General features: G+C 39.2%; 1 protein-coding gene across 3 annotated transcripts in view; it reads right to left on the reverse strand.

Moving 5' to 3' along the window:
• Ipo11 (importin 11) overlaps positions 1–10,559 on the reverse strand; it is a 159,886-nt gene that overhangs the window by 2,056 nt on the left and 147,271 nt on the right. The window lies entirely within an intron of this gene.

The following is a 10,559-nucleotide window of genomic DNA, read 5'->3' on the forward strand; positions in this document are numbered from 1 at the left end:
AGTTGTAAGTTCATAGGCACACGCACATATAAGTTGTAAGTTCATAGACACACGCACATATAAGCTGCACATTAGCACTCTTCTTCACCTTATATTATCACAAAATTCTCTCTGAACACATGCAGAGATTTCTAAACTGATGCCACTTGGTTTTTTTTTTACCTGTTATACACATGTAAACACAATCACAGTATCAACAGTTTTATCTATTATAACCTTGCTGAATACTCCACCACAAACACTGTTTTGTGTACTGTGTAAGTAACCCTTTTTTATACTTCAGCTTCTTTTGTTTAAAACAGGTCTCAGGCAGTCAAGGCTAGCCTCAGACTAAGTAATGTAACTGAAGCTGGCCTTCAATTCCTGTGCCTACCTCCAAACACTGATATTGTAGGCTTGTGCCACTATGCTCAGAACTTCACCTTGTTTTCTTAGGATTCCTATCCCATCCATTTTAGAAGAATCACTAGGGCATCAAAAATCTTGACTCCTGATATATACAACCAGTTTGTTTTTCCTACGATTTGTACAAATATAAAAGAAAAAACAGTTTTTGGTACTAACACTGCCGGCACTGATATTATTTAAATGACTTATAACTGTAATAACAAAACAATACAGTATTAGTATAAACTGAGCATTTATTCCAGCATTAGTGATCCTGAACATCTGCATGACTTTCAGAGTGCATGATTGTCTTTGCCCAGTGTAGCTGAATTCCAGCTGTTTGAGTTGTATAAACAGATGATAAAATATGACTGAGAAATAAAAGATATAGGTGCCACAAAATTTAAATCAGGCCCCACACATTACCAAAGCCGAGTATATAACAGATCTAAGATAAGAAAGATGTCCATACTCATTTCCCTGCAAGAGAGATAGTGAGGACACCATGGCCTCATTCCTGAGCTGAACACGTCATTCTACAGCAGGCACAGAAGCCAAAGGTGAGCATCTGAAAACTGCTGTGGAATATTACTTTAACTATGCAAATATGTGGTACATTTGTTTAATTATGTAAAGGTGTGTTGCTGTTTCACCTTGCCTGCCTAATGTATCTGACTGGTCTAATACAAAGCAGTAGAAGATGGGCAGGGCTGGTGAGCAGAGAGAATAAAGAGGAGGAGGAATCTAAGTTGGAGAGGAACAGATGAGAGAGAAAGGGAAGGAGATGCCCTGGCCAGCCAGAAATGGAGGAAAAGTAGACATACAGAATGAAGAAAGGTAAAACTCCCTGAGGCAAGATATAGATTAAGAGAAACATATTAAATTAAATTATAAGAGCTAGTGGGACAAGTATAAGACAAGACCCAGCATTCGTAACTAATAATAAGTCTCTGTGACATGATTCGGGAGTTGGTTGGCAGTCCAATGAAAACCAGCTACAGAAAACATTTGCAATTTGGGGGCTGGAGAGATGGCTCAGCAGTTAAGAGAACTTGCTGCTCTTGCAGAAGATCCAGGTTTGGTTCCAAGAACCAACATGGCTGCTCACCTTAATCTGAAATTCTAGCTCCACATATGCATACATGCAGGCAAAACACTCTACACATAAATAAATCTAAAAACATCTTTAAATATTTGCTTTCTTAAGTAACATATGGCAATGATCAACATTATTTTAATTACAAAAACCTATTGGGATAGAGTATATTGACTTTACATATATATAATGCATTATTCATAATAAACCGACAGTTCTGAGCAAAAGCAGCTGAGCTTAAAAGTTATGCTCAAGACTCCCCAACTGTAACAGAGCCTGCAATCATAAAAGTCTCCCCAACTAGAGAACAGTAGTTGTAAGAGAGCCTGCAGCCATGACAAGTATGAGACCTTAAAGTCACTGAGAGCATTTCAAAGAACTTAACTATTATCTTCATGCAAATGAAGATATCTGATGTTTTAAACACGCAGAGTGACAGGTTTTATTAAACCATTTTGATACATAATTTTTGTTGCTTTTTCTCCCCTATCACCATGCTTGCTACCCTTACCATCTGCCCACCTTTCAGCCCTTTTCTGACTCTGCCATGTCCTTTTTCAACACCTCTTCCCCTCTCCGGTGCTTCCCCTTCTCGTTTCATGATTTATACCCAATCACCCACACCCCACATCAAAAGCCAGATCAGGGCTAATGAGATGACTCAGTGTACAGACGCACTTGCTATGCAAGTCTGGCAACTTGAGTTTGACTCCTGGAACCCACATAAAGGTGGGAGGAGAGAGCCAACTTCCAAGAGTGCGTGTGAACACTACACATTCACATTATACATACACATACAGTAACAATTAAAAATTTAAAAAGCTAGGATTCACACAGGAGGACATGATATTTGTCTTTCTGATTCCTATTTACCTTATTAACAGAATAATTTCCAGTTCCATTCATTTTCCTGTGAATTTCATTTTACGGCCTAAAGTCCCATTGTATATGTATGCCACATTTTTATTATCATTCACTAACAGTCAGTCATCTAGACTATTTCCATTTCCTGACTATTGTAAATAGACCAGCAATGAACATGGATGCTAAGTACTTTGTGGTAGGACATGGAGTCCTCTGGGTGTGACAAAGTCAGAATGCCTACTCTGTTTATCAGGTGGTGAGTTCTTGAAGAAAATAGCTTTCTAAAGTTAATTAGTAAATTCTATACCTGTTGCTGGAGAAATATACTGCACAGATTGACCTAGAGTTCTTCTTGCTAAGTACAGTCATGAACCCTAGGCATGACATAGCAAACAAATGTTAAGATGCCTTAAAGAGGTGCAGAGCAGGCTGTCAACAAAGTTCCAACTGAAACAAGATGTGAATTCTGTGACTTCATTCATGCCTCAGATGTTCCACAATCTGAGCTCAAGAAGTCAGCATCCTGGAAACACCAAACAGCACAGATAAAAAGACTAGCTTGTTTAAGTCAAAGGACCAAGACAAGACAAAAGAAGAAGAATCAATTTACTACACACAACAGTGTGACAGAAAAATTGTTACCTTACCTCACAGAAGCCAGGCTACACTAAGGAATCAAGCCATCCAACCCAACACTGGGGTGAAGGGAGAAGGTTTCACAGAAAGCAGGGAGTGTTTCCTCTTATTCAACAAGGATTTGTTCAGGGCAAAGACCCACCTGGCAGTAGTGATGTAGCATCTCTAATTTTCTTAGCCAGAGAAGCTAAAATATTTGTGTTAAGACTCAATGTCATAGCCACTGATCAAATCATCCATGTTTTAGCTCAGGAGGTAGAGCACTTGCCTAGTATTTTTGAGGCTCTAAATGGCACACAACTATAACCCTAACACTCAGGAGACAAGATGCTGAAAGGGTAAAGGTCATCCTTAATTGTATGTCTAGGATTCAGACTATAATGAGCTAGAGATCCTGTCTCAAAATAAATAAAAAGACTAAGGAGATGGCTCAGTGGTTAAGTGTGCTTTGCTGTCTAAGCATAAGGATCTGAGTTCAAATCCCCAGAATTCATGGAAAAATCTGGACATGGTGAGCACCTACAATCTGGTGCAATAGGTAGGAGGGAGCTAGGTGTGGGGAAGGGCACAGAGAACGGAGAATCAGCTCCAAGCTCAGTGAGACGTCATCTCAGGGGAATAATGTGTAAAGTAAGAAAGCAGCACATCTCAGGGGAATAATGTGTGAAGTAAGAAAAGAGCACATGTGCCACCTTTCTCTGGTCCCTAAGCACACATGGACAAGCACACCCCACCCCATGCATAGGTGTACAGTCATGTTACAATATACAACACAAAAAACAAATGATTGAACATCTTAAATGTCCACATTTTAAATAGTCTAAAATAACAACAACAGAACAATTCTGCAGCAAATGCTTTTACTGGCTGAGTGATCAATTGGGTCCCTTTTAGACACAGAAATTATTGTTACTATTTCTTGATGTATTTGATGTATCTGGGATGTACTCTCTACTGCTTACCCACTGTAGGTAAACCTACAGTGTCTCTTTTTCAGACTTGTTAGCATCTTTAAGAACTAGTATTTTTCCTGTTACGGTACATGTGTGGTCTGTGCTCATGTATATACGAGGGAAGAAGCTCATGTTGGCTGTCTTCCCCCACTACTTTCTGCAGCATGCTCTCTGTACCCAGAGCTCATCAATTCAGCTAGACCGGCTGGTCAATGGGCTCCAGGGCTCCACCTGCCTCCTTTCTCCTCCTAAAAGTTTGATGTCCTTTTGATTTTTTTCCCTCTTCAGAATTCCAAAAGAGTCTCCAAAGCACAGGTCAAGGTCCACATATAAAAGGAACTTTTATGCAATTTGTTTCCTTTAACAAGCTTTTTTTGTTGGTGTATTTTAGCAACACAAAAAATTATTGGCTTACTATGATGTTAAACTCTCTTCATGGCTGATCCGTTGGTTTTTTTTGGAATCTTCTGGTTTATATGAAAAGTTCAATGACTTAACAACTTTAGCCCCATCTTAGTCAACACTTAAGCCTGTGGTCACTTGCATGCTCTCATTCTGTCACATGGACTAGAAATTTGGTGAGAGAGGCTGATCGCTCGTTACCAGTCACATCCCCCTTCCTGAAGAGATGCTGTATTACCCAGCTGGAAGGTGAGCAGAATGACTCTGCCACTGCTCAGGTGGCCCCTTAACCACTCCTATTACACTTCTTCCCCTATAGGAGAAAGTCATGTTGAAGCGCATGTTTCCAGTTGTCTGGATATCTCTGCTGGAGAGTTCCATACCTAATGTCACACCACGTGCCTTTTTTATCTCAAAGATTTTTAAGGTTTCAGAATGCCGCTTTAAACTGAGGAAAGGGGAAAGCCATGGGCATGCCATGGCTCACTGTGGAGGTCAGAGGACAAGAGGTAATGTTGGTTCTCTACTGCTGTCCTGGCCGAGTCATCTCAGCAGCCATCCACACGATCTTACATCGCTATCCATCTGCTCACCCTTGACTGCACTTACTGCGGTATCTACTCTACTGATGGTATCACAAGGAAATCAATTCTATCTACTCATTTGTTCCAGCATTTTCTCCCTCCTAACTCATTTTAAAGCCTACTGATGTCTACTTCCTTCCATTGTCCTAAGGTTAGCTTTTCTTTGTTTCACATTTTGAAGATTTGAACTCATTTATTTTCATTCTTTCTCATTTGATAATAAATGACTAGAGGCTATGAGTATGCTTTCATGTCTCATTGCTTTATGTCACCTGGCTCAAAAGTGCAAGTTGTCCTTTAAAAAAAGGCTTGAAAACTTTATGTGACATGATAAACATTTTCTCAGCCTTTAATCTCATTGCTGCCAGACAATATAACCTATTACTACTACTTTGAGAAACTAAAGGTTTTCTTCAAGCTTTATCTTTGTAATATTTCATGAATACTGACATTTTCCTGAATGGAGTGTGATTTTTTTTTTGTATAGAGTCATTAAATTAAGTTTATCCTGTTCTATCACCACGAACCCATGTGATCTTCGGGGTTCAGCTACACACATGCACCACAGCCGATCACAGGCTAGCCTGAGCATCAGTTCATTGAGAAAGCTGTGGGAATGAAGAGATTTCATAACAAGGAAAGGTAAGAAAATGGGATAAATTTCACACCAAAAAAATACATTAGAAATATGGAAATATTTTAGGATCTTATAAAAAAAAATGCTACCTTTTAAGATGTCCCCTTATGTTTAGCAAAGGTGTTTTTGTTTTTATGAGACAGTTTCATTCTGTAGCCCAGGCTGGCTGTGTTCCTCCTATTTCAACATAAAACATGTTTACTATCACCCAATTTTAACAGTAATTTCCAGCAACAAACCTAGATGGAATAGCACCTCTCTACAATAAAATAAAAACCAATTTCATCATGTTAAATAAACTAATTAAATAATCAAGAGTAAATAAATTATTTAGTTTCCATTTACCATTCTTTCATAGTGTTGTAGCAAATTAACTTACAAACCTAATTAATAATGGAAGATATTGTCTCTTGCCAGTTTACCATTTAAGCAGAATGACTATGTAATAAAATGGAATATTCAAAGATGTGTTATATGGATTGATGTTACTGAATTAGAAAACAAATCTGTAAGGTGTTTAAGCATGACTATTTGGCAATAGCTTTGATCCTATCATTCCTCAGAAATATAACTAGCACCATGTTTGTCAATTCTGTAAGAAAAGAGCATAAAACCAAAGATGCACCACAGTACACTGATCCCTCTACACAGGGATACCAGGCAGTGCAAGCAACTGGAAGAAAAACACTGAAGGAAAGTTAGATTTCTATCTGTAGCCTATATGTTACCTTCGAAATGCTGAGTTCTCAGATTGTCCTTGACCCTCTTTCTGATCCAGAGTCTCACTGTATAGACCAAGCAGGCCTCTACACTAAGATCTTCTTGCTTCACACTCAAGTGTTGAATGTAAGTGAAGGTGCACACCAACCCGCCCATCAGAATACCATTGGTGCCTGTCATAAGCTTATTAAGAGGATGAAGAAACTTGAACATTATAAGAACCATTCACAGGCAACACAGCTCCTTACAGCTCCGTATTACTCCAATGGCTCCAGGAAATGACATCATTCAGCAAATCACATGAGACTCTCAAGTCTCTTGATCAATATATTTTACAAGGCAAGCAATCAGGCAAAGAACTGAGAGGTACCAGGTGCTATGAATAGGAACTGCTGAATAAGGAGCTATAAAGGAAAGAAAGATTAGCCAGTCAGCGCTTTTACAATGGAGGTCTCAAAATTGAACTCAGAACTGTGTGCTTGCCAGGCAAGTGCTTCTCCAAATAATAAAACATTAGTTTATAAAACTGCAGAATGTGACAGGGAAATTGGAGGAGTGCAAATTTTCCTTTCTGACCATCTGCTGACATAATAAGACTGTGGAAAACTGCAGTACTTTAGGATCTGACTTAACTCTGGGAAAGGAACACTAGTTCCATGACTATTTAGCATGTTTGTTGGAGAGCTCAAAATGATTTCCCATAATTTATGAGCTGTGTACTTATTTTACTAGACAGGTGGCACACAACACAAGTCCGCAGCAATGCTTATACTACAAAATGATGTGAAAAACCAAAGCAGACTTAAAACAACAGCTTTAAAAATGTAAGCTACAATATTGTATGAGAGAAGAATAAAGAAAAAGAAAAGAAACTTTTAAAAATATCAAATCTCATCTAAAAGGAAAAGAACCCTTTAAGCTACAATAGAAAAGAACACTACTTAGCATCTCAAAAAATATCCAACCTTCATCAGGGCAGTTTCTGAAAATCACAGAGAACTGAGCATACCAAGATTTAACCCACATAAAAATGGAACCACCGGATAGCTATAATACACTCAAGATTTAAAACTATAAATAAGTTTATACCAAATCCTCAGAGAGTCTTGCTTTTTGTTTAAGGATCAAGTTCATGTGAAATGAGACAGTTTCAAAGTCAGTTACCAAGCACTATTTGAAAGGGGCACACTGACTACCCAAGGTCAGTTTCCTAAACAAAGACTGCCAATATCCAGCTGTTTCAGTGACATGAAAATTCAGGATCCAAAAAAGTGCAGAATCTTTGTGAGTTTGAGGCCAGCCAGAGACACACAGTGAGACTGTGGCTCAAAACAAACACACTCAACCATTGAAAGTGGCTGTACTGCATAGCTGGAACTAAGGAAGGTGAACTGTATGTGTTATGATGGAGGAGATATGAAAGAGTTAGAGGGAGGGAGGATGGGTTTTGCTTGTAGGAGGCCGCTAGTTAGTTCCATCACTACCCAGACGTGAAATAATCACACAAAAACCATATTATTTGAAATACTGTTTGGCCAATAGCTTAAGTGTATTTCTGGCTAACTCTTATATCCTAATATCTTAATATCTCTATTAATCTGTGTATTGTCAGGGGCTGTGGCTTACCAGCAAAGTTTCAGCATGTCTATCTCTGGCTGCAGATCCATCACTTCTCCCTGACTCTGCCCTTCTTCCTCCCAGCATTCAGTTTAGTTATCCCTGCCTACCTCTGTCCTGCCCTGCTATGGGCTCAAGCCAGCTTTCTTTATTCATTAATGGTAATCACAGCATACAGAGGGGAATCCCATATCAGATGGCCAGGTGGAATACACAGAGAAAATAATTTCTGAGACTCACATCAGAGGCAACCGAGCTGAACATGTGAACATAAGCCATGGCACGGCTATGCATTGGAAGGAACAAGTCTGTCAATAACTGAATGGTGAGCAATGGGGTGAGATCCTGGAGTTGGAAAATGCCAGGAAGCCCTCTCCTACTCTAGAGTATACATTGGCTACATACAATCTTGAATATTTTCTTGCGAATCTTTTCCTGCTCTGATTACAGAAACTAATAAAGTACTCTCTAAATAATGAAAGGAAGAAAAAAGTAAACAGCTGAGTGTGGTAGGTTACACATAAACCTAGGACATGGGAAATGGAGGGAGGAGGATCATTCAAGGTCATTCTTGGATACACAGCAAATTTGGGCCAGTCTAGACTGGAAGATACCCTCCCTGTTTTTTTGTTTTGTTTTTAAAAAAGGGGGGGGGGGAGCTGGGGATGTAGCCTGCACACCATGCATGGCACTCTGTATCCAATCAGCATCACACAAAATCAAGCATGGTTCATATCCATGTAATCCTAGCAGCCAGAACACAGACACAGGAGTTCATTATTTCAGTTATCCTTGGCTACACATGCAGATTTGAGGTCAGCCTCGGCTACAAGAGGCTCTATTAGGAGGAAGAAAGAGAGCAGGGTAGGAGGAAACTTAAACCTCTTTTTTGGAACTGGGGAGTCAGTTCACTTGGTAAAGTGAATGCCTTGAAAAGCAGGAAGCCCTGAGTTTGACCACTAGAGAGAAGCTGCTTAAAAAGTGCAGGTAGTCATGTGGAATGTGCATGCGGAGGTTGGAGGACAAGCTCAAGTGTCAGCCTCAGGAATACCGTTCACCTTTGAGACAGGGCTCTCATTGGTCAGGAGCTCACCTGTTATGCTGGACTAGCTGTCCTTAAGCCTCAGACCCTCCTGCCAGTCTTCCCAGCACTGGGGTTGAAAGGATGGCACAATGCCCAGCATTTTCACATGGGTTCTGGAGATAAACTTGGGTCCCAGTGCTTGCAATGTAAATGATTTGCTTACTGAGTCATTCTCGTAGCCCCACAAACCACCTTTCCCCAGCAGCTGAGTTTTAGGACTAATTTAAAACACACAAAAGTTAAGATTCTTTTTGTTTTTGAGACAGGATTTAGCTTACATGCAGCCCAGGCTGGGCTTGGCTCACACAGTTCCTGCCTTAAGTCTGCTGCTGGCTTATAGACCTACACCACAGGCCTGGCAAGAATCCTGGTTATTTAAAGAAATTCTAACAGCCTGCATTCTAATTTTCTAAACATAATGTAATTTTGTTTATCAAAGTCAAAATCATTTAAGACATGCATCTATAGCTATTAAAGGATTACAGACTCAAGGAGAATTATTTTAGCTGTTAACAAATCCCTGCAATGTTCATTTTAATAGGAAAAAATAAATCTTCACATCTTTTTTGCATTCAATCCCTTGTCCTACCAATCTGGGTTAAATTAATGGAAAAACAAACAAAAACAAACTACCAGTCCTTCTTGAATATGTAACTGAAAGAATGAACTTTAAAATCACTTTAAATCATTACAGATGTATTTTTAAAAATACTATAAAACTCACAAGTAGTATTTTCTTAAAGGTCAGTTAGCAACAAGAAATCTCAAACCATACTATGAACTTTCTATTTTCTGTTACTTTAAAATCTATTGGTCTACTTGCCAGTTGAATAAATCTTTTACCCTTGAATGATTTTCTTTCTTTTCTTTTTATTGAGAAAAGGAAAAAAAAAGTTTCCGCCTCCTCCCAGCCTCCCATTTCCCTCCCCCTCCTCCCACCCTTCTCCCCCTCCCCCCACTCCTCTCCCCCTCCCTCTCCAGACCAAAGAGCAGTCAGGGTTCCCTGCCCTGTGGTAATCCTAGGTCTTCCCCCCTCCGTCCATATCTAGGAAGGTGAACATCCAAACTGGCTAGGTTCCCACGAAGCCAGCACATTAAGTAGGATCAAAAATGATTTTTTTAAGCAATAAATTTAATACTAGTCATTTACAAAATACAGGTCTACTGAATTATGTAAATGCTAAAAATATTTCATTATCAAAATATTCTAAACTTAATATCACTGTTAGGTACATGTGAAAAATAAATAGGAAGCTATCAAACTCAGAGGGATAAAATATATATGATTTCCAAAATTGTAATTTTGCTTGATGCTCAAATTTAGCAGTAAGCAATATATACTATTCATTGTTTTCCTTAAGGTGACAGGCTGTCCTTTCAAGAATAATGCATGCCAAACACCCAAGTCTGAATCACCATGGTTACTAATGTCAACTACTCTCTTGCATTCAAATGATGCTGAAAGAAAAAAAGACATAAAAAAATTTTAGGCTAACCTGGCTGGTCCTGGAGTTCACAGGTTGACTAGCAAGCTCTAAGGAATTTCCCTACAACTAGGTTTACCATGCCTGGCTTTTTA

Source organism: Microtus ochrogaster, chromosome 19, assembly GCF_000317375.1.
Source record: "Microtus ochrogaster isolate Prairie Vole_2 chromosome 19, MicOch1.0, whole genome shotgun sequence".
Taxonomy (NCBI): Eukaryota; Metazoa; Chordata; class Mammalia; order Rodentia; family Cricetidae; genus Microtus; species Microtus ochrogaster.